General features: G+C 40.3%; 1 protein-coding gene across 5 annotated transcripts in view; it reads right to left on the bottom strand.

The window, feature by feature from the left end:
- LOC135461418 (zinc finger MIZ domain-containing protein 1-like) overlaps window positions 1-25,302 on the bottom strand; it is a 119,724-nt gene extending 94,422 nt beyond the window's left edge. For 4 of the 5 annotated variants that reach the window (XM_064738508.1, XM_064738515.1, XM_064738516.1 and 1 more), the window contains exons 1-2: window positions 25,170-25,302; window positions 6,003-6,109 (exon numbers count right to left, since the gene is read on the bottom strand). The gene's annotated coding sequence lies outside the window, so the exon portion shown is untranslated. Of the gene's footprint in view, window positions 1-6,002; window positions 6,110-24,874; window positions 24,904-25,169 lie in introns of all 5 variants that reach the window. The other variant, XM_064738509.1, reaches the window with a different exon arrangement.
- Window positions 25,303-25,358: the final 56 nt, after the last annotated feature.

Here is a 25,358-nt window from a genome sequence, read left to right as displayed (position 1 = left end):
AGTCTGTTAAGCTCATACCAGCTCACAAGTTTTCCCCGCCCTTCACCCGGACAAAACCCTACCCCCCAGTCTGCATTCAGGCCTCTGACTCAGCCAGCCAAGAGAGCAAACAAGCAACATCTTCCACAAAAAAGGACACCTAATAGTTTACCCAACAGATAGACAGACCCCAAAATTTGTGATACACTGGGCTCAGTTAGCTTCTTAACCACACCACCGACCTGGATAAAAACCAGGCTAGTGGGATAAGTGGAACAAGCCAGTCAGTGCCTTACAAAGTCTGCACCAAAAAGTAAATAGCTTAGAAACTTTGCTCACGACTCTAAGGCAAAAAGTGATTGAAACTCAAAAACATTCAATGGTCTACTTTCATGTTTGACAGATTGATAAAGAAATATACACAAAAACAAGCACACACCCAATATGTTTTCCATTGCCAGGCTTTACCTTACAGTAGTTTAATGGGACAGATAAATACAGTGACACCGCCTAAACTCATGAAGAAGTGTACATGCCCTTAATCTTATTCTAACATTATTGCTTCAAACAGTATCCAGTCACACTGCCCATGTGTCTGCTTACAAGCTTTTACATTACATGTGTATCTTAAATGTATCCTCATCTAACCCTACAACAAAAACTAACAAAAACAATACAATTACCACAGTTAATTTACTTCTCTACTATATTAAAATTATACACAGAATGATGTCAGTAATGTTGAAACTATAGGAAAAAGAATAGCCAATGTAAAGACCTTTATTTATATCATAATTGTGCTGCAAGAGTAATTTAAGCAGCATGCAAAAAGGGACAAAACCTGAAAAAAAATTGAGGAATTTCATCTAGAATTAGTCAGTGACAGAAAAAAAACAGATTTGTTTATTTGTATTATTGCGAGAAACACTTTATTTTTTCAAATTTGAATAGTACATCCTACATCTGATTAATCAGTGATGACTTGCTGATAGCCTATCCAAGAAAAAAGCAACTTTCTGGACTTTCTTCATGAATTTCTCTCATTCTTCGCTCATACAAATTTATACCCAATGATTAGAAACAAATTTACACTCCAGTATATACATGTAGGTTTCAGAGCTTGAAAAAAAAGTGGAAACTATCATCAAGATGGCCACCAAAACAGGTAAGGTATGGCAATAGCTCAATCTGACACCAAATTCTAGGCGCAGTAGTCAGTGACTATGTTGACCAACCCACCTACGACCACACCCTGCCAGATATCCCACCCATTCATGCAAACTTTGAGACTTCCTAGCAAATGTCTGGGGTGGAGCTACACTCTATCACAAGAAAACTTGGCAGTAAGATGGTAGCCTGGCAGGGTCCTGTTTCAAGAAGCTCACTTAGCTAAGTATGCCCTTAACAACCATGGCCACATATATTGTAGAGACAGGAATTGCATTTAGGTAAGGCGCTACTTAACACTAAGTATGCTTAATGTACTATCTACCATGTAGATGAAGACATGGATGTAAAGCAATCCCAAGAAAACTTCACATAGCTTGTCCGAATAAAAAATGGTTTCATTCCATTCCAAGCATTTTACTCCAAAGCTTCCCAATAAACAATTTGAAACCATTTTGACATGTCTAAGTGGAGTTATTGTGCAAAAACAAAAGTACATGTACACAATCATTAAATGTCAACTTACATGCCGTTGAGCAACATGTATTAAGTACACAAGGAGAAAACAATTCCAAGGAAGAATTTACAACATGGTATTTTCCAAGAAATTTTGTATTACGTGATTATATTTAAGAAACTCAGAGCAAATAAAAATTCAGAACAAATAAATAGAAAAACAGACAGACAACCCAAAACCAGAATACAGTACCTTTCTTTCAAATGAACCACAAAAATGACTCAATCTTTGTATTATTTAAATCATTTAAAACTTTGGGAAGAACTCAGTTTCAGGAACTGTTGGTATGAATTGGTTACAAAAAATTGGTTGCAAATGCACTTTTTCCCATGGCACAATGAGAAGGCTATTTTCATCCACATAAGATTGATAATTACAAGTAATGTATACCTCAAAATATTACATTCTGAGCATGAAAATGGTCAATGTGAAAAAAGTATTGGAAAGACAAAAAAATTCTAAAACCTTCGGTCAACAAAGCATAGAAGATAGTTCATTTGGACTAAGATAGAAAAATGTAATAACTCAACACAACCAACTTCAAGGCCTAATTGCTGGAATGTTTGGAGAGGAAAAGAGACAAACCAGACAAAGGCTGGTTTGAATTCAGGGTTGATAAGCATGCGTATGAAACGCCAAAGAGGTAAAATCAAGTGATTATCCAAGACGCACTGGCCTCACAAATTGATGATATCACTTAAATCCCAAAATTTATCCTGTCCTCCCAGTACCACTGTACCCATATTCCTGTCATTTGCTCTTTTCCCACCAAAACATGACATCATCAGTTCATGATGCCATGCTGGTCATGGATAGTCACGTCCATCATGGACACTCACATGCATTTAAACAGTCGAGTGATTTCCTGAACAGAATTCTTTCTTGGACAAATCTGAGGTGACATAAGACATTTGAATGAGACAGAAATTGAAGTAAATTGGATTCTGTCCAACAGACCTCAGTGCCGTTGAGATATTCATTTTAAATGGTCAGATATCATTTAAACTGCAGAACACAACACACAAGGAAGCGTTTGCCCCCAAGTGGACTAGGTAATTAAGGCCAAACAAAAGTATTCAGCCGTTTACATAGCCAGAGTTTCAGATATATTCCCTCCGTGATAGTGTGTGAAGTGTTTTTTTTTTCTTTTCCTGTTTTTATTTTGAATAATGGGTTGAGTTTTTTTTTAAATGATCATTATATCACACTATTCAGTTTTATTTATACAAGGGATCATGATATCCTTAAGGGAAAAAAAAATATAAAATTACCCATCCTGGGATTCAAACATAGAAAAAAAATGAATAACAAAATTAAAGCCCTTATTAATTCAAACACACAAACAACTGTTACAGCTGTGGTATATGTTTTCAGGCAATAACAACATGTTAACAATTAAAAGCTTTACATTTTTGCATATCTCACTCCTAAACTTCAAAAATTTTACTGCCAGTTAAACATCAGGGTAAGATGTGCCAGTATGGAAATTGTGTTTTCACTCAATTGGTTTTTGCCTTCAGCAGAATATCCTCAATACAATAACTGGTATAATTGGACATTTGCCCTTTTTTCACAATTTGTCGCTTGTTCAGTTTTACAACAGTGAAGCTATGTCAACTGTACAGGTTATTTCACCTGCATGGTGCAGGAATCATTTTTCCACTTTTCCACCAGCCTCACTGTTGTGCAAATCATTACCTTACCTTAATTATCCATCTTGGAAAGTTTTTTTTCATTTGGGTATAAGTAATGTGTCCTGGATGAGATTTCACAATTTCAGCTATAATTGTGTCTTGGCCACATTTTTGGTTTTACTGAAATATGCTTACTTTGAAGATAAATGTAAATGTCTTGGGTAAACATTACATTTTCGGCAAGTAAAACTGAGAAACTGAGGTAACATTTCATATGATGAATTTTTTTCCGCTTTGTCCATTCATGTGTGCCTACTACCGCTCTCTGCCTCTCAGTTCAAACCAATACAAATGGATAACATTATGACAGGAGATTAACAAACAAACCTGCTACATGTAATTGAGGACAGTTCAGTTCTATACTGTTTTATTCAGTGAGTGCATGTACATATGTGACCAATCTTTTTGTGAACAATAATTATCAGAAATCCTCTGGTAATAAATATATCATGGGTCTTCGAGCTAAACATTCAAGGAAAACTATCGCATTTAATATTTAATCCTTACCACTTTAAATATAAATATTAATATAAAGGTTACTTAAACACTGAGAAATAAGCACATAATCTACATGTACATATTAAATGTAAAAAATTCATCCACTTTACATTTACATCAGAATATTGTTATTTGTTATCACATTTAGCTTCAAGGAAACTTATAAATTAAATAAATGACAGCATAAATAAAAGATGAAATAATTAAACACGGCTCGTCCTAAATCTTAATGAGGAATATTTTAAGCTTGACCTAGGCTGTATGCTCTCTGACTTAATTCTAACTGACATGTGATACATTTCACAGTGTTTTGTACTTGAAGCTCAGTCAAGCATATGCAAATTAGCCAGTAGACGTAATGCCTGGGGTAGTGCAAAGTACACACATTACTAATCTATTCTGTATGGGAGTGTGGGCCATGGTCTAGTGGCTAAAAGCGCTATCCTTCAATCTCTAGGGCATGCAGGGTGCAGGTTCAAACCCGGCTTTCCACAGAGAATTTCTAGATTCAATCAACATCTCTGCTTATGAGGCTTATTTTGACAATGAGAGGTCTCAAACTCGTGTGGCCACTTGCCTTCTATCAACATGATGTGCATATCCCATTCTCTCGGTCAAATGTGGATAGTTTGTCAATAACTTGCCAAAGGCTGTTAGTTTATGTCTGGCAATCCTGTTTCCTCCAGCCATAAAACTGACCCTTACTGTATAAGAGAAAATTTCTTCAGTATAAAATAATATTATGCCATATGGAATCTTCTCTTCACTGTTCCCCCGCACACGTTCAAGAAGCTTTGCACCATAAAGTGTCAACCACTGAAGAAACAGTAATAACATTGCAGACAGTTTTGCATTCGTGCAACATCTGTGAAGTCGTACAAACAATTGTGTAAGTAATATACATTCCCCTCTCTCAAAAAAATTGAAGAAATATTTTAGTGAATTCACTCACTCTAAAAATAATTAACAAAGAGACTTGTGCAAGATTTTGCTTATAGTCAATAAATTCTGAACAAAGGAATATCATACCACTGCATGCTCTTTGTAGGCTCACAAATTTTTGTAAATTTAAGAAAAGACATATTTTAGTGACAACATAATTCCACAGAAATCATTCCACATTCATGTTAAATTACATGAACACCTATTTTTTTCTTAAAGTTAAGCAAGGGACTAATAATAGGCGAGACCCCGGAGGCCAATTCGACAAAGCCATTTCTGACTTTAGTCAGACTTTGAAATATGAAATTAGAGTTTATTTTTGGGCCATAAAAATTAAAATTCTGACTGTCTCATCAATGTTGTCTTATGGCTAATGTATCCAAATTTCAAGTTCAAATTTCAAAAATTATGAATTGTGTCAAGGTCTTAAATCTTGACTAAAGTCAGAAATGGCTTTGTGGAATCAGCCCCAGGTCATAAATCAATATAATAGACAAACGCAATAACAATGTGACACTTATTTATTTAATCAGTTAATCCGTCCATTTCACTTCCATGACAGCAGTCAGTCAGCTTTCTGCATGGAGGAAAATAAACTGAAGTAGCCAGATTAAAACACATATTACTGTCAGGTTAGAGACCCACTAAAATTCCTGACTTAAAGCTGAGAGAGCTGGAGTCAAGCCAGCGATGTCATTTGTCAGGTACAGATAGACTGTGGCAAGAGTGACACTTCAGCCAACCTGTATCCATAGACATGCTAGGTGATAAAGGATAATATCACCTGTCTGTATCTATACATAAGCCTTGGCTTAACATAAGGATTAGGTGGGACAGTGAGACAATGACCAGGCCTCTAATACCTGTCGGTCAGCAACCCTCAATAATACATATCGCTTCCTACATCACCCCTACAGCTACTAAACAACACAATCAATTAGCAACTAACAGTACAGGTATCAGAGCTACCACACTTGTTCTGTCAGAAGTAATTATGGGTGAACAGTTAGCTGGACAATAAAAGCACTTAATTTCACGCATGCTGGATAACTTTATATCATCTTAAAACCATCTAACATGCTATAATCTGCATTAAACTGTCAATGGCCCATTCAAATCTCTAGTAGATATTACAGATAATATGTTCTTGCCAAATTAGGCATGATTAAATTTACACCTAATAAGACAAACATTTTTATACTTACCTTGAATGGTAAGGTCATTAATGCAAACAAATGAATGGGTGGTCGGAGCGACAGTGGCTGGATGCTGTCCCTTGGTTCAGCGGGCTTCTAGGAGGGCTTAGCTCAACCTGACAATAATAAGAGATACATTGTAGTAATGATCTGTCAGCGGTGGGCACAAACTGAGGCACAAGATCTATCAGTTAACATCAGTGGCTTTTAACAAGTCAGCTAACATATTGCTAGAAGCTATTAACAGCTAGAGAGTGAGAGTTAGCCAGGCTAGGCACAGGGGCTCATACCACACTGTCAGGTAGGGATCATCTTAATCAGTCAAGCACAAATACATACAATTCTGTGCAGAATGGGCTAGAGAGAGTGGTGACCAATGCTGCTCATAAAACCTCTGCTCACAGAGTGAGGAGTCGGGGGTTGGAAAAGTGAAGGGCTTACAAAGTGTGGGGATGTGAAGTGACATGTAGCTGTGGCCGACAAAAGCTAGGCTGGATGTGTGTAAATAAGACGGACAGATTTACAGCTCTGCAGCCTTCAGCCCATTGCCATAACACTGACAATACAATCACCATGCCCGCTTCTCATTGGCTACGGCATTAATTACATTTGCTGCCTATACAAATCTGTTCACTGCTCCTGCTGGGCCAGGCTAGGATCTGCTGCCCACTTTCTGAGCACGGCCCTACAAAAACCCTCTTTTCAAACAGATTCCATCAACAATTACCACAGCTTTCTTGTTCTTCGGGACACCACTGCCTCCACGCAATGTGTGTTACACAAACGCCTGATACAGAACACAAGCACCGAAGCCAATCTCTCACTGTTTAATGACTTCAGATTCAAACTTGTCACAATAAATGCATAATGCATAGAAATCACATCACACTACCAGTAATTGCCTTGTTAGCAAACATCAATTAACAATGAAACAGAGTTGATATTTTTCTATATAATTAATCTACATGGATACCGGCATGTGCTTATCTAATTTTCTAACAACTGATTGGTTGTTACTTCCACATGCTTGCGATCTCAAAATCCATGTGGTTTATTTGCTTACACCTTACCACTGGTGCCTGTTACAGCTGAGAGATAAGTGAACAAGCACCAGTCAATGCTAAGTGGCCGTACTGTAAGATTTCCCAGTGGACAAAGCACAGGCTAAACAGTGTGGAAAGGGAGGCAACTTCGGCGCACATGTATTACCATTCAAAGAACTCTTTTTAACTCTTCTTTCATTTACTGATGCACAACCTATTCCTATATGGAGCAATTTACTTAAATGAAGGGGTTCAGGATACATACATGTACTATGGTGGCTGTACTTACACTATTTATTTTGTCCAAATCATGACAAAACGAACCTAATATGAGAGGCGAGACCCTCCCATCTTGAGCCTCAGTGAATCAATAGCCTGAGTTGGTTACTTGTGCTGTTGTTCCCAAGCACTGATGGCTGTATGATCTGTGTAATGAGGGATTAGCACTGGGGTCAGCCTCACCGGCATCTACTACACCATCTCATCAGAATAATTATAATCAATTTACACCACTAATGACTTACACTCCTCTACCCTCACAATATTAACGGTTATTCTAATCCACAGCCATACGAAATCGTAATCATCGTACACTGTATGGCTGGCTGGTGTATCATCTTATCCTGCATTAGACAACATTAAGTACACATTTGCCTTCATGTACTTGCTAATGTTACCTCATACTACTAATTTACACCATTACATTTGGCCAGAAACTTTGGAGTCATGAATCAAAATTTATTAGCAAATATCTATGCAAACACCTTTTACTCTTCCATCCTTTTTTTTCTTTCTTTGATAAATGTCAGTATATATAAACACTTAAACTGAATCTGTTTGAGAAACAGATGGTTACAGTATCGTGAGGAATATAGTAAGGTTTTTCTCTTCATTACTGTTTCTAAAATTCACCAAACACCACTCTGAGCCAAGAGAAAATAGCTATGTCAATGTCCACAATAGAACAAAAATAGCTCTCATCATTTAAAAGAAATATTGGACTAAACAGCCAAACGCTTGAACTCGATCTGGAACTTGTTTTTGTGAAGCCATGTACCAAGTGTCAATTTAGAATGATGCAATCACCAAAACTCAAACTTGATCTGTATAGTGCCAGTGAAGCAATTCAATGAGCTGTCAAAAGTTAAAACAGGACAAAAATTGCCTGAAACTCAAACCTGTTCTGTAACTTGTCATGGTGAAGCCATGTTCATGTACCAAGTTTCTACTCAACTGATGAACTGTTTACGACAAAACAATCTACTGAACTGTTCGCAATCGGGACAAACATTTTCTAGTGCTTAGGATGAGAGTAATAAAAGATAGTGTTTCACAAACAGACATGCATCGTGCTGTGGAATGTACATTTCATATTCCGAAGTAAATCATGTTGTGAAGTGTTTCTCAAGAATTTTTCCTTATACATTATACATCTTATACATACATACATGACCATCTACAAGTTGCTGCAGACCTTCTCACATGCGATACTGACAGACACTAACCATGATGTGGAATGTATGACATCCACACATGGATCATGTTTTAGAGAGTATCACATCCAGACATGAGTCATGTTGTGGAGTGCATCACATTATGGCATGGATCATGCTGTTTAGTGTATCACATCCAAATATAGATCATGTTGTGGAGTGTATCACATCCAGACATGAGTCATGTTGTGGAGTGTATCACATCCAGACATGAGTCATGTTGTGGAGTATATCACATTATGGCATGGATCATGTTGTGGAGTATATCACATTATGGCATGGATTATGTTGTGGAGTGCATCACATCCAGACATGAGGCATGTTGTGGAGTGCATCACATTATGGCATGGATTATGCTGTTTAGTGTATCACATCCAGATATAGATCATGTTGTGGAGTGTATCACATCCAGACATGAGTCATGTTGTGGAGTATATCACATTATGACATGGATCATGTTGTGGAGTGTATCACATTATGGCATAAATCATGCTGTGGGGTGTATCACATCCAGACATGGATCATGCTGTGGAGTGTATCACATCCAGACATCAGTCATGTTGTGAAGTATATCACATTATGGCATGGATCATGTTGTGGAGTGTATCACATCCAGACATGAGTCACGTTGTGAGGTGTATCACATCCTGACTTTGAGTCATCTTGTGGAGTCTACCACATCCAAAAATAATGGATAATGGTGAAAAGTGTATCACATCCAGACAAGGATGATGTTATCCACTGTATCACCCAGATACAGATAATGTTGTGAGGTGTATCACATTCAGACATGAATTATGTCATAGAGTGCATTGCAACCAGGCATGGACTGTGTTATCCACTTTATCACACCCAGATATGGATCATGTTGTGGAGTGTATCACATCCAGGCATACTTGTAGATCATTTTGTTATTGAAAGAGATCTGTTGTACCACTCCACTGGTATGCCCAATACACTTGTGTTTTGTGGGAGGCATCTGTGACTTCGTGGTTAGCTGCCACCAAAAGTAGAAGTGAAATACTCTTGAGCATGGCATAAAACATATATAAATCCATTTTATTTTACTGGAAATAAGATATTTTGAACTTGTTCAATAAGGCAGACAAAACATTTTTTTCAATGTTTTGATGGATCAACAAAATACCGCATTTCCCGCAACCAAAATAAAGCCTGAGAGCTCTGGGCATAATTAGTTGATTTCACTTTTAATTTAGTGTTTTAACGAAACTTCTTCGGTCATAACTGTCTTAAATGCACCTGAATATCACATGTCCAAAAAGGCTTTCCACTCAAAAACTGTTCATGTATTCATTCCCTGGAGTATCCTAAACATGTAAGTTCCCAGCCAATGGCATGATTTTCGCTTGCCTGTATTATCAAGCAATGACAGTTGATGACACTGAACTTGATGACAGTTGATGACACTGAACTTGATGACAGTTGATGACACTGAACTTGATGACAGTTGATGACACTGAACTTGATGACAGTTCTGCACAGCTACATACATTATGTACATACTGAGCATCCATGCAAGCCTTTTTTGTTAAGACTCGAATCTTCAATTAATTGTCTTTATTTTATCATTTGTTTTCTGCGAAGTTTGATTAATATCTTATCACAAAAACTGGAATGCTGGCATCAAAAGTATCCTTATTATTATAAAGCCTTTATGTGCTTCTGAAAGTCCATATTTAAATGTCAAACTTAAGGTGAAATACACCTCATTTTCAAATTTTCAGGCTCAATCCTTCAAACTTTAAGGTTTGGTTTAATTAGCATTGGTAACTATAACCATTTCAATTAAAGCCATGTAAAGAACACTGCACATATACTTGTTGTAAGCTATCTGAATTCTCTGCTATCATGTCCCTCTTGGAAAATCATCTCCATGTCTGTCTTTATTTTTTCACTGTTGTCTGCCTATCTTGTAACCAAATATTCTCCTCACACAGACACAGGATCCCTGTTCCTGTTGGCATAATGTCTGACCTGACAGAACGGTAACCCTACCCTAGCCTCATACCTTTGATTTACTTGGGACACTAACTGCCACAGCACAAGAACTTCTGGATGCCTTCCACGAAAACAGATCAATTTTTATCTCATGATGTACAGTTGATTTGCATCCAGAATGACACTGATACATACGCCACAGAGCTTTGGGCTAGAGTGAAGAAATCAGTTTCCATGACATCAACTCTCTAGGGCTTTCAATGTCAATTTGTAACCTTGTTTTCCATTAGTTGGAGTTTTCGGCTCAACTTTGGTCTGGAAAAAAAACCTCTTGGAACCAAATGAGCACATGGCGCGGTTCTCACAACACAACGCACTTTCTCTATGGACTGAAAGGCTCTTTCTTGCCAATCCGCCTGACATCCCTGCCTTGATTTATTACCCATCGCTTTCCTAACAGGCCCCGAGCAGGTACATGTTTAATGGAGGTGAGATGTGACATCGGCTTCTTCGTCTATACACTTAATTATTACAGTTCTGCATAATCTGAGGAATTAGCACAGTGCTATAATGAAGAGCAGAACAAGATAAAATTAAGCAAATTTATGCATGTATGTAATCAGTTAGTTAAAAAATTTGTTCCAAAGTTAAAAGTACATGTAAGCTGAAACTACATGTCAACATTACTATACACAAAAATCACAGATAATTCCACTTAAAAAAATATTAACCAAAAAAAGAACAAAAGCGAATGGGAAATAAAATAGTACATTTCTTACATGATCTACATGACATTCTGAAGAACAATATTTGTAGAGGCTATAATTTGGGCCTACAATCTATCAGCGCCAAATCGCTGAAAATTTTGCTATTATTTTAGAATAACCCAAATAATTACCTTTCACAAAATATCAGCCTTCTCTGAACAAGTGTTTCCATTCACAATCAGTAAAAAAAAGTTCCAAAAATTTATAAAGTGGGTCACATTATAACTTATAAGAGTGTGAAATTGGCTAAAAGGCAATAATACAAGATATTCTTATTTGTCCTTAATCTTTCTTTTTTCATTCATATGCTTCTTTAAGGCATTAAGGCAAAAGATATCAGCTAAAGCTGGTTAACTTTCAAAGCTTAAGGAATACATGACATGTTGTTTCTAGTGTTGTGTGATTTTTGCACTGTATTTTGATATTATACTGAAGTACACGTAAGTTGTTTCCTATGATATTTCTTGCGTGAAGTCCTTGGGAAAAAAAATAAACTTTGAATGTATGTATAACTTTATTGTATGTATAACTTTATTGTATGTATAACTTTATTTTCAGAGGGTAATTGTGATACAAATGTACGCATAGCTCTGTCAGCTTTCAAGAACTGTTCTTCTCACAGGCCCTCTATATAATACTTTATCTTACAATATTTACAGGAGAAAAGAGACAAATCAACTTACATGTAACATAATATCAAAGAAATCATCAAAAAATTAGATACAAATGAAAGCAAAAGAAATAAATTTACAGTAGTTTGGTGATAGAATCACAGTTTAGTCCAAGTTTATAAAACAATAATACAAAGATGACAACATTTACAAGAAAAGAAATTTATTTATTTATTTATTTGATTGGTGTTTTATGCCATACTCAAGAATATTTCACTTATACGATGGCGGCCAGCATTATGGTGGGAGGAAACCCGGGCACAGCCCGGGGGAAATCCACGACCATCTGCAGGTTGCAGGCAGACCTTCCCACTTACGGCCGGAGAGGAAGCCAGCATGAGTTGGACTTGAACTCATAGCGACCGCATTGGTGAGAGGCTCCTGGGTCATTACACTGCGCTAGCGCGCTAACTGACTGAGCCACGGAGGCCCCCCAAGAAAAGAGAAGACATCAATTTAGCATAATATGTTTGAAGGTATATGTATCATCAAATATAAACAAAACAGATAAATTTAGTTTTGTGGCAGTAGTTGAGAGTTAAGCAACATTGTTTTTGTGATTCGAACGGAAAGAGGAGACAGATGGTGAATTTCTTAGATTAGCTCCAAGAGCATTCCATATTTTGGGGCCCGTATAGATAAGGCTTTACCTGAGATAGTTCGTTTTTGGTTTAGGAATGAAAGATTAGCATTGATTGTTGAGCATAGTAGTCTGGATGCTACATCAGTTAAGGGTTTGAAGAGAGACAGAAGGTACTGTGGAGAGAGGGAGTACTATACTATACATGAAAGTGGCTTTTTGGTGAATAATATGGTCAGGAATAGACAGCCAGTTTAGTTCAAATGTTTAATGTTAACTGACAAACAACTTTTGAAAAATAAAGATACATGTATTACTATATGTATGTGTATATCTATACAGGGGTTGCAGGAGAGAATATGCATATTTAAACATGAAGATGTACAAATGTATCTTTCATACAAATATACATCTAACAATGAACCATGCTGACTGTGATGGCACATGGTTTATTAAAAACTTCTCTGATATTATTCATCACTGGTGGTAGTTACACATCATCTGGACTATGGTTCAATTTGATTATGTCTCTGCATAAGACCTCTTCAAGAGTGTTTCCCTCATATGTGACAGTGGTAGGGTTAATCAGTGGAGGAATCCAGACAAAGGCATGGGAAATAGCCACAAACCACAGCACTTCATCAGATATCAGAGAAGCAGTCTGGTTGAGCAGTAGAATACAGAGAGGATCATTCATACCTAGTACTAGTAATCAAAAGGGGTAAGATACCAAGGGTAAATTTGTCAAATCAACATCACTGGTCAAAGATGAGTAGCTTCAAGATTAGAACTTTAAGTTGACAGTGAATTTAGTTTTTAATTTGTATGATTGGTGTTTTATTGCTATAACTCAACAACATCTTTTTTGCCTAAGTAGAATGGTTTATGGGAGCAGGAAATCAGGTATCAGTCGTTTCACGAAGAAAACACGAAGAAACTCTCTAATTACAAGTACACATCTACAGTACCAGATAAATTTCATATGCCACAGCTGAGCCACACAGAGTTGAAATTCAACGTGTGACATCAATATTCAATGTTTAGATGAGAGTACTCCAAGTGCTAGGCCAGCAATGGCCTTATAATTGAAAAAGAACCAAAATGTTGAAATAAAATATTTTTGAAAACTAATAGCACAACTGGAATAAATTTCATTCACCTTGGGAGATGAAGCCAAGGTGAGCTGGACGTGAACTCACAGCTACCTCTGGTGAGAGGCTCCTGGGTCATTACACTATTCTAGCATGCTAACCAAGTGAGCCATGGAGGTGAAAGAAAAGGCTTTTTCTGATATTGTGTAACTTCTTGTGAGTCTTCTTGTGAACACAATTTTTTTTTATTTTTCATTTTTTTTATTTTTATTTTTAATACAAATTATTACAATTTTTTCAATGTAAGTGCATCACCTACCTCTTTTTGTCCCAAAATGTTGTGGTGTCACAACATTCCAAAATCCATGGGTAACGAGTCATGGCATTAAATGATCAACATATAGGCCTATGTAGATTGTCCAGATTCATATACACAAGATAAAAATTGGTTACATTTACATTGAATAACAGAAAAATTCAATTAAAACCAAGTATAACTATTAACAGTTTCAGATCTAAAGCCTTTAATGTTCACCTTTAAAGTTAAACATAACATTTTTTGCAATATATATATTTATTTGCACTTAAAATGTGTCTCTTATGAACATTTTTAGAGACAGCTCTAGGACAGCTTCTATCAGTCCAGGCATTATTGAGGCAGATTAGCCCAGATGCTGATCTGCATCTGAGTCTATGTTTGAGCCAGCAGAAGATTCCCAGAAGAGCGTAAAGTAGTGTGGAGAAAAGCCCAGGATAGCTTTCATTGGAATGAACCTTTCCTCCCCATCTTCAGTTAATGGCCAACTATTACTACAGGCATTATGCCTGACAATGACCTTTTGATGCTATCACAGAGAAGTCAATATACATACATGTGTGATTCAGTGTGGGCAATATTTTTCCATACACACTTGAATCTTGACCAAAAATACAGACACTGTCTCCAAAACTACTTAACATTCAAAATGGCAAACAATCAGTTCTTTACTTCCTAACCTTGTTTTCTGTTTATCTTAGTGTTATTGTCTAATCACCATAGTTACTGGCTACATTAACCATGTGCTGTGAACAGGTAATCCTGCTGATGCTACCCATAGCTACAGCCCTTTATTGATGGCTTATAGCTCAGCTTTAAATTATTGATGATTTTGTCGATGCCTGTTCAGCTCTTACCATTTACAGTTGATCGAGATAAGTAATGAATCCTTCTATGTGACAAACTTGCCCTTTTCCACTAGTGCATAATGACCCCTACCCACCAGCCTCGACAAAACCCGACCAATGCCTGATTACAATGTAGCCTAGGTCCCACTGCTACAGCTGCATAGCAAATCCACATTAATAAATCAGCTACAACTACAGCAAGTGACCATCATCCCTCAGCTTGATGCACGCAACCTTCACAGTGATACACAGGTATCAGGGACATTCACTTTTATACCCTATGGACTCTGAATTACATTGAACATGTCAAACACATGCTTGTGCAGTAATCAATGATCAACATTCTACAGTACATGAAATCATCTTGTCACTTACATGAGTATCAAAGGTTGCATTCCACTATAGACTTTTATAATAATAAAATCTTTATTTATCGAAGGTAGTTCGGTTAATTTACAATGAAACTGTTCTTCACCAAGACCTTCACAGAGAAACCAATATATAGGAAACATGTACTTTAAGAATCCAATCAAAACAATACAACAATATATATAATACAAGAAAAAAGCATTGTGCAGTTTGAAAAGTGAAGCTACGTACATTCATACATACAACAACGCAATCAATAGTGCTGTCCCTGTAACTGTCCCAACCAGCAGGAGAAGTAGAGAAGTGGAAGATGTCATAATATACATTTGAAATTGAGTATATAAAATTCCCAGATAAAGCTGCTCCATAATTATGAACATGCACAGTTGTTTTCTCAAAAATCATCAAACATAGGTAAGGGATCATTGACTTAAAGAAGAAAGCTTCAGCAGCTAGTGCTAAATGCCAGAACATCAGATTCATAAAAGGTAAATAAAACATCACTGGTGCCTAAGACAATGATCACAAGAGGATTTATAGGCAAATAAAAACAGAAGTCTTAAACTTCAGGCAAATTAAAATTGTTCACTGTAAGATAAAGGGGCACAGAAACTATTTCATGCACAAAAGTTTATGCATCTTAATCTGAAAGAAAACACAACATTTCTTATGTTAGCTGACAAATTATCTATGGTGCATACTATTGCATCAACTGTACACTTAACATTGCCTTACATTGGTGCTTTACTCCAAGCACCCATACAAATGACAACTATCCTAAATCTACAAGTATAAGTGCAATTTCTTGAGTATGGTACAAGTACATTAATATCATACAGGAATGCCAATCGATGGTTTCGCCTTAATGAGGTTGTCATTTTTGTCTTTTCAAAAACACTGATTGACCCATTTTACATCAAACGATATCAGTCATAAATTTAAGAGAAAATAAAATACTTTCAGATAAATTTTATAACTTTGTTAATGTTACCAGACAGCATTATTTCTGATCTCAAAACACCCCAGATGTTCTTTGTTTTGTTTTGAAAAAATTTTTACAATATTCTGCCAATGACTATTGCATTTAGATGGGTCCTGTACACTTAACTAGCTACTGTATCAGTTTCCATCCTGCATTAGGTCAAATGGTGAGCTTTGTTTAATAACATTTGTTTACATGATGCACTTGTTCTGGTCATTTTTATACCACACTACAGATGCACACAAATGCTAAATTCAGCTACATGTGTGTACATCCCATACAGATTAGACTGATCCGGTGGCCTAATGGTTAAAGTGTCCACATCGTAATGGGGAGACCTGGGATCAAACCAGGGTCAGATCATACCAAAGATTTTCAAAATGGTACTTGTTACAGCCTAGCTTAGTGCTCAACATTGAGAGGTTAGGGCAGAGAAACACGACTGGTTATCCTGGTGTCCATATAATGTGACTGGGTGGGATGTCGTGTTTGGGGTGTTCGGTATGATACTTCATTGGTGGCAACAAAGTATATGTACACACACCCAATGACTTCTTCTTTCCGAGGCATTTAGGATTGCTAAGTACAATGTTAAACCCCAAGCATTCATTCATTCATTGCCTTACAGATTAAGGGAGACAACTCTGATGTTATTACAGCAATCTTGAGATACACAAACATGTCCAAGATATCATTTATTTATTTATATGATCGTTTTAATCAAAAATATTTTATTAATATGATGGTGATCAGATTTATGGACAAAGCCATGAAACCACCACCTTTGGCAAGAATCTATAAAAAAAAACTACCATAAGGATGAGGTATCATAGCAGCCTAATCCAAGCGTCTCAAACCATTCAATTTGTAAAAACTATGGACTCTGCAATATCCAAGGCTGCTTACCGCTTCTGTCACTGACATACGAGAAGGCATATCCAGATCATCAGATCTCTAATGAGCAGCCTGCACTCAGCACATCAAAATGAGCAGAGAATAACTCAGTATTTTAATGTTCAGGCACTAATTTAACAGACTGTTTAATGCTTTCAACAGTAATTCCTGTCACAGATTAAATAATAACACAAAATGGCAAAATCTGAAAGCCAACAAGAGTTGTAAAAGACAGGTGTTGTGTGAGACCTGGAGAATGACAGATATAATGGCTATAATAGCAGCTCAGAACAGCAGTATATCACTCTGACAGAAAAACTGCATGTTATAATTTGGTACAGTGTTCCTTTCGCTTCCATTTAAGATCAACATAATCTAAAAGTGGAGGGTGATATTGTGGATGTAAGCAGCACTTACAGAAATTCAAAAAGAGACTTGTTCTTGCCCAGTAAACCTATCCTGACCAAACCTGTCCCAAAAAGTTGGTCAAATAGTGCAAAACATAGTCATAACATCCTAGATTAATAACTGATGTAGAATAAATTCTTGATTATTTATTTATTAGATGGCTCATAGTTTTCTTTGAAAGCTCTAGCTATATGTATATTTATATGTAGTTAGGTGATGTCAAAATAATATGGTGTCTGTTTACCCGCTTCAACAAAATCTGAACTTGATGAACATTAAGTACAGCATAAATCTTCAATAATTTTGATCTCATTTTCTTAGATCTTTAGCTGTGGATGAGCTAATTAACTGGACGTGACATGAGTTGATGTCACCTAAAACAAAGTTTGGATCCTTTGTTGGTAAGCTGCTTCTGGGCCCAAAACTTTAGAAGGGCGGAAGTAAATTACACCATGCAAGCAAGACAGATTTGTTTCAATGCCTCTGTACTTTGTGTACATCAAGCTTACTATAACACATGCTAAAAATCAGGTCATACCACCAAATAGGACTGCACTATATAATGATATATCTCACTGTATATCTTGGAGGATACTACTCTAGACTATAGCTTCATGGGCCGCTTCAGTGGCTAGTTGTTAGAGTGTCAGCCTCAAAGTCACCATCAAACCTGAGTAGGATATGTGATGGGGGTTCTGGACCACTAGGACCCTCCCCACCCCCACTGAAGGCTCCCGGCAACCATGGACCACTTCCTGCTAGGACTCTCCCCACCCCAACTGATGGTTCCCAGCGACCACTTCCTGCCAAGATCCGGGTTCTGAATCACCCCTGGCTAGGACCCTCTCCACCCCCACTGAAGACTCCTAGCACCTTTTGAACCACCCCCAGCTAAGGCCCACCCCACCCCCCTGGGTGGGCCCCACAGACATCTTTTGATATATCTGTCCCTCACATAAGGCCCCACATATATAAATAATTGAGGCAATTTTGCATGTATGTCGGGGCATTTATCTACACAAGGAATTGTGCACGTCTGTCGGGGCGTGTTAATATATACAAGGAATTGTACATGTATGTCGGGGCGTGTTTATCTGCGCAAGTTTTTCAGGAATTGTGCATGTACGTCGAAGCGCATTTGTCCATACACCCCTGTTTTGTTTCAGCAACATGTGTCCCAACTCCCGCTCATACGCCAGAAGTTCTTCTTTCCCGTTTTGGTCGACCTGTACAGAGTTGAACGATTTCTGACTGTGGGTGCATAGCACCTGTTTGAGATGACGGTGGTTGGTCATCTCTGAAACGATCTCACCGAAAGTGTTCGAAATTGAGCTGCAGACACATGTGGTGGATGCTGCTCAGCTTAGCATCTGTCAATATATGGATCGTGTTATGCTTATTCACCTTCACTGTGAAGGTGAACAGCTCGCATATTTTCCAGCGGCGCCACACAAGCCCCATCCGAGGGTGGTCGCCTCTATTGCCAAGACAGCTGGTGCCGCAATCACTGTGGAGAGTAGACCCACACCCACAACTCCCAGACCAAAAGACCCAACATTCATAGCCAAATCAAAAGCATCTGTGACATTCACACCATGATGATACTTCTTATATAAAGCCCACCTGATGTCTCTCTCTATCTCCAACTGCTTCTGTATAGCACCAATATACCGCAGGCGATGATCGTTGCCCTTGTGCGCCGAAGATGCAACCACACTCGGTCGGAGCTGTCGGTCTCAAAGAGTCCTCATCCACGATTGTTAGTCCATATTACAGAAAGACAGCGGTATCACCTTCATGCTCACCTACCCTCTAACACCGCAGTCTGATAGAATTTTTGAGATAGATTGTCTCGACATCCATGCATTCAGCTACGTTGATTCTGGCTCTTTCCAGAGAGCTTTCAATGACTGGTTTTCCCTGCGGAGGAGTTTTCCTGATTATCCTGATGGCCTTATGATTGTATTCTGCCGGCCATTTAATCTTCAAGCATGGAAACACGAAGACGGCGCGATCGGCCACCATGCCTAACACTAGAGCTATAACGGTGATAGTACCAGGCTGAATTTTTACAGTGGGTGGGAAATCAGTGACCGCGTCAAGACGCACGATGTCCACACACCTCCCTGCAGCTAGTGTGAAGTGACCTCCTCTTTCAATAGCCACAAGACAGATGTTGTCTGGTGTATGACATTAAAGCCCCGCGGCAGTTGATTACCTTCTTCACGTCTTGTCCTGTTACTTCGGGGCAACCTGTACATTAATCAACCAATCCAGGTCATGGGTCGTGGTAAGAACCCAGCGGTCATCAACAGGCTAAGGGGAGTTTTTCTTTTCCAAGTGCTCAGAAGGTAGTTTGCACACACGTCTTCAAGGGAATCGAACTTGGCAGGTTCTGACTGCTCCCCCCCACCAATGAAATCTTTTTCCGGGTATAAAGGCCAGCTTCAAACTGGAAGGCATAGACTTTACCTTCCTGACCCTGGAGCCTAAAGTCAGTCAAGTCAGACAGTTCTAAACATGTAGAACGAGGCCCGGCTGCGTCCACCATTGCAATGAGGTGATGGCGTGATGTGTAATGTTGCACTAAGGTAACTGGCATCGATATAACGACCGGATGCGTCTAAAAGCCCCAGCATCAGTTCTGTTATATAGCTCGAGTGTAAGGGTTTGTACTGTGGGTTGGAGTTAGACGCCGTCTTGCCAATATTCATCTCCTCGCCCGTTAATGGCACAGACCGAAGGATGGTACAACTGCAACTAATAGCCGAGGATATCAGCACGTTCTCTGAACTGCTCACTTCGGCCAAATGCGAGTAGACCTCCCTATAAGGGACCAGAGAAGGAAGCTTATAGCCCTCTGAAATCCCATTTATGGGCCCGTCCGAGAATGTGCAGACATTATAGTAACCTTTCGACACTTCAATGCACTCGCCATCCAGTATGAAGCCATACCAGGCAAAATTTTTTAATAGATCAGACCGTGCAATGATAGGCTTGCCCGAAGAGCTATACTTCACGATGCTAGAGGTCGGCCACTGCGCTCGCCTCCACAAGACTCTCGGTCCTCTGGCTAATGCGATGATCAGTAGAGGGCATAAGTCACTTGACCTCTGATGGCAGGATAAAAAGGCATGCGTTTAGCAGCAACGGTGCTGGCGGGCCCGACCAACCTCCGGGCGACAGCCTGATGGAGATTGGTTGGGCTGCTCGAATATCTCGCAAGTCTTGATGGATCGGAAGCTGTCGAGCATCTACTATTGCCCTTGGGGCTACTGGAAGGGGCTTGCAGCCATCAATAGATTGGCTGAGGCTGTCAAGGTCTCTGAAGATGTGTCCCGGGCCTGGCTCAAAAAAAAAACAGGCATCTGGCAGATATATCTTCCAGCCCCACAGCCAAAATTTGACATAAATGCACCAAATTCATTCCATCAAGCCAATGTTGTTTCTACCCCATGACAAGGTGAGCAAGCGCATCAACAAGTATACCCTTACAGTTGTCGATGTCGCCGTTCAGACGGTTCAAGGCCGCAGAGCCTGTGACCACAAAAGAGGCCAAAGAAGTTGCCGACGCCTTGTCACGCATTTACAGGCGAGGCCCGTTGCTCCATCTGCTCCAGGTTGATCAAGGGCGTGAGTTCAAGGGTGCAGTGAGCCAGCTCTTAGCTAGATATAAGGTTTCAGTCAGGCTTGGCCAGGTGGAAGTCCATCTGGATCAAGGCATTGTGGAGTGCTTCAACTGGACCCTGGCTGAGCGGCTCTTCAGGTACCAGTAGGCTCAAGAGATGCATTTGCCTTCTGGCCGGTCTTCTGAGCTGGAACCTCACTTGCCTGCAGTCATTGCTGCCTTGAATGGGGAAGTGACCTGACTCACAGGATAGAAGCTGTGCTTACTGGAAGGGCATTTTGTGTCCATAAGCCAGCGTGTCCACCCCATTTTTAGCTATCCAGCGCATGGAGTCGAAGGGTGAGAGCCAGACCTTGTTCAGATGCTTCCTGTAGATGCAATGACGCTCTGACCGCAGGATATCCATGTTATGGCGGAATGTCTGCTTTTTGAAGAGAGCCTCTTTGTACTGCTCATGTCTGATATGCTTCTTCACGGAGGTCTTTTTTACATCTTTAGCCTTTACACATCCCTGTACACATCCTCTGTCTGGGTCTCCAAGAGCAGGCTATCTCTGTGAGTGTAGAAGAGTTGACAATACTCCCGGTACTGAGCCTTTATCTGGCTATAGTAGGTCATACATCAGCTGTTTGGAGAGGTTGAGGATGCCTCATACCCACATAAATGGGGCGGTGCAGCACTAGGCGGCTGTGGTCCTGGATTGCTGCAAGATCATTGTCAAATATGTTGGCTCGGAGCAGTTTGTCCTCCTCATGAGCTCGCACGAGCTTAACATCGACCCGTTTTCTGAGATTCTCCATCATCTTCCAAAGACACTGTTGTTCATAAGCTTATAGAGGTCCTTCTCAAAGCCTCTGGTGGCTTGTTTTCAGAGCCCCATGTTCATCCGAATGTAAGGCTCCATCCAGGAGCTCTGCTGGAATCTGAGGGCATGGTGGATCTTTTTTAGGCACATGCCGAGACAGATAGAGCTGCAGGTTCCCGTAGTGAAGCACGTAGCGGTCCATATCGCGGAGGTTGGGTACCAGCTTTTCAACTTCGTTGGCGTCACCCCTCTGGCCGACGAGATTCAGCTGATACTCCCACATCTACTCCTTCTCGACCAACACACGCTCTGGTGTTAGTGGATGTGCACTGTGTGCCTTGTAAAGCTCCTCCGAGTACTCAAGTTCCACCTCAATGATGAAGTCCTCAGGGCTGCTCGCTGGGAGCTCTGCAATTGCTTTTGTGAATTGATCGCAGTTTTTCGACCCACTGGAAGCCACATGTTGGCAGTGGCTAACTCATAGCCAGGTTGTTGGTGTCGAGACAGAGAATGTGACTGCTAGGCTTCTCGGGTAATAACCTTCAACCACGGGGTTGTTCGCCTAGGCAAGCCGTTTGGACATCATGGAGATGCTACCACGTATTCCTTTCTCAACGAAGAGATGCTGGTCATAGTCTGTGAGCAGCCCTAGCACCACTTCCGCCTTCTTGAGCAGAGCATCCCAAGACAAGCCAGGGCTGGTGTAGTAGTGAGCGGGGTCATAGCCGTATTGCCTCAGGCAGGTCTTTTTGAAAGGTCTCCAAGACATCTGCCACCTGTAATCAGTACTGTTGTAGAGGTCATGGTAGTCCTCAAGAGTCGTGCATCCGAAGACCTCCCAGACCAGGGGCATAATCCTCATCAATACTGTGTATGTCCCAAGAGCTTGCTCATTGTGAGCGGCACCCCGGCATTTTCCTGTGATGTGGCAGTGGTCATGCACAGAGTTTCTTTCAAGTGACTTTCACAGACAGGGCAGGTTGTGGCAGTGTTGTAGGCCTGTCAGTCCTTTTGTGTCATCCTCATGGCCCTTTACGGACTACGAATGGTATACGAATGTCAGACATGAGGCTTATATTTGGGTTACCCAACACTGTCTAGATCTTGCGCTCCTCTTCTTGCAGTGCCTGAAGGATATACACTGCTGCATTTGGGCCACGATATTCAACTGGCGGCTCTGTCTGCCGCACCACAATGTAGCAGTAACTGGAAGCCTCATGCTGTTGTGTTTTTTGGGTGTTGCTTTTTGTGGGATCCTGTTCTGGACCTGCGACCTTAGTAGTGAGAGCCTCAATGCCTGCGTACATGATGTAAGGGGCCGGCGGCTGCTGATGGTGGTTCTGGAAGGCTAACTTGTTTTGCTGTCTTCTGGCATCTCCACCCTCACAGGAGTCTGGTCGATACCTTTGCATACTGGCTTTTGTGTCTCCAGCAAGTCCTCCCTGGAATAACCATGCAGGCAATGCTCAGTGAAGTGCTTTCGCTCCTGGTGCTTGCTCTGGTCATAGAGCAGACGGTTAAGGTCCTTGACCCAGGTGAAGTGGAATTTAGTGGCATTTCCAATCAACAGCAGGTATGTATGACTTGAGGCATGTCTCAAGGCTGCTTACTTAGGCTGCGGACGATAACCCCTTTGTCCCACCTGAATACATTGAACTCCAACTCATCTAAGGTGGGGTATTTGGTGGGCCTGTCCACATGGTCTGTGACAAGGCAGACCGAAGCGCCCATCTCAGGCAATGATCATTCTTGTTCTTCAAGTTCATATCTTCCTTCTTGTTCCTCACACCTGCTGGAAGCGGGATGTAAGATCCACCTCTCAGTGACTGATACCTGGCGATGTCCAGCCATAGTCTCCACTCTGTCGACAATCCATCCAGAGCCCTTCTGGGTCCATTTCTCAAGGATTTCCAAGATTCAGGGGGAGGCTTTGTCCAGGGCCTAGCTGATCTCCCCTACCTCGAGCAGAGCCTATTTGCACATTTGTGGTACCCACATGGTTGGCAAAGTTGATACTTGTTTTTAGCGCCTATTCCACACATTTTACATGGCTGTGTACCAGGGGTTTTCCTTAACCTGGCGAGGTGCACCTTGCAGTAGTCTTCTGAGGTAAACACCTGCTGGGAGCTATGCAAGGAAAACCTATTCAGAGTCTTGGTGGCACGCAATCGGGGTGTAAGCACTAGATAGTGCGTGGTCTGGAGGATTCTGTATGTACGTCGGAGCGCATGTGTCTACACGTTTTTGGGGCACCTGTGCATGTACGTCGGAGCGCGTTTATCTACAGGCCCGATGTACAAGCACAATTGCCCCAATTATTTATGTACGTGGGGCCTTATGTTGGGGACGGATATATCAAGATATGTCTGTGGGGCCCACCCAGCGGGGTGGTCCAGAAGGTGCTGGGAGCCTTCAGTGGGGGTGGGATGGGTCCTAGCTGGGGGTGGCTCAGAACCCAGATGTTATAGCGAGAGTGGTCACTGGGAGCCTTCAACTGGGGTGGGGAGGGTCCTAGCAGGAAGTGGTCCAGAACTCCCATCGCATATACTACTAACCTGGGTTGGGTCACACCAAAGATGTTAAAAATGGAAATTGCTTTCAGCCTCGCTTGATACCCATGCCGAGAGGTTAGAGCAAGGAAACAGGACTGGTTGGCCTGATGTCAGTATAATGTGACTGCGTGGGGTGTCATGTCTGGTGTGTTCGGTATGATACTTCAGAGACTGCAGCACTTTGTTTGGTGACATGGACTCTACCAAAAGAGGGCATAGTATAGGCAACTTGTGACTCCTCGTCATCATGTGACTGAAAAATTGTTAAGCAGATGTAAAAACCCAAGCATTCATGGACACATGTAGGCCCTATACATACATAAAACTCTATATCTTGAACGATATAATGATTAGAACATATTACCCCAGCTGAATGAGACGATGTGTCGCAAAGAGTTGCCTGAGACGCTAAATCTGTCTAAGCATTACTAGAATAACAGTGTGTACTGCTTTAAATAATACGACAGGTACGAACCTTGAATGGAATGATGGTATGGCATGAACCTGAAAAGACACGAGATTATAATCAACTTTTGAAGCTGACCTCCTCAACCTGTACCCTAACCATCCTCACACAAGTGCAATGTGCTTGAGAAGGGCTTCATACCCCCAATAAAATAAACCAAAAATAACGATGTGGTGTCATGTCAATGACAACAACAGAGGCGACGTGAACCACACATATAACAAATGAATGAATAACTGGTTAATTCACTGAGTATATATAAAATTTCGTAGACAGTTACAGACAAAATGAAAGAAGCACCTACTGCTAGACGGTCTGTACATAAATTCTCTGAGTTTCTTCGCTCCCAACCTTGTCTGATGACATTCTCGATTTCGACAGCCGACAGAAGACACATGTGCTGAGTGAAGCGCCATTTGTGATGATTTTGATCCTGTTGTCCAATGGCAGTGACGATGACATAGTGTATTCAGTCAAAAGTGTGTTGATTGGC

This window comes from Liolophura sinensis, chromosome 1 (genome assembly GCF_032854445.1).
Source record: "Liolophura sinensis isolate JHLJ2023 chromosome 1, CUHK_Ljap_v2, whole genome shotgun sequence".
Lineage (NCBI taxonomy): Eukaryota > Metazoa > Mollusca > Polyplacophora > Chitonida > Chitonidae > Liolophura > Liolophura sinensis.
This window is presented reverse-complemented; position numbering and strand designations above follow the sequence as displayed.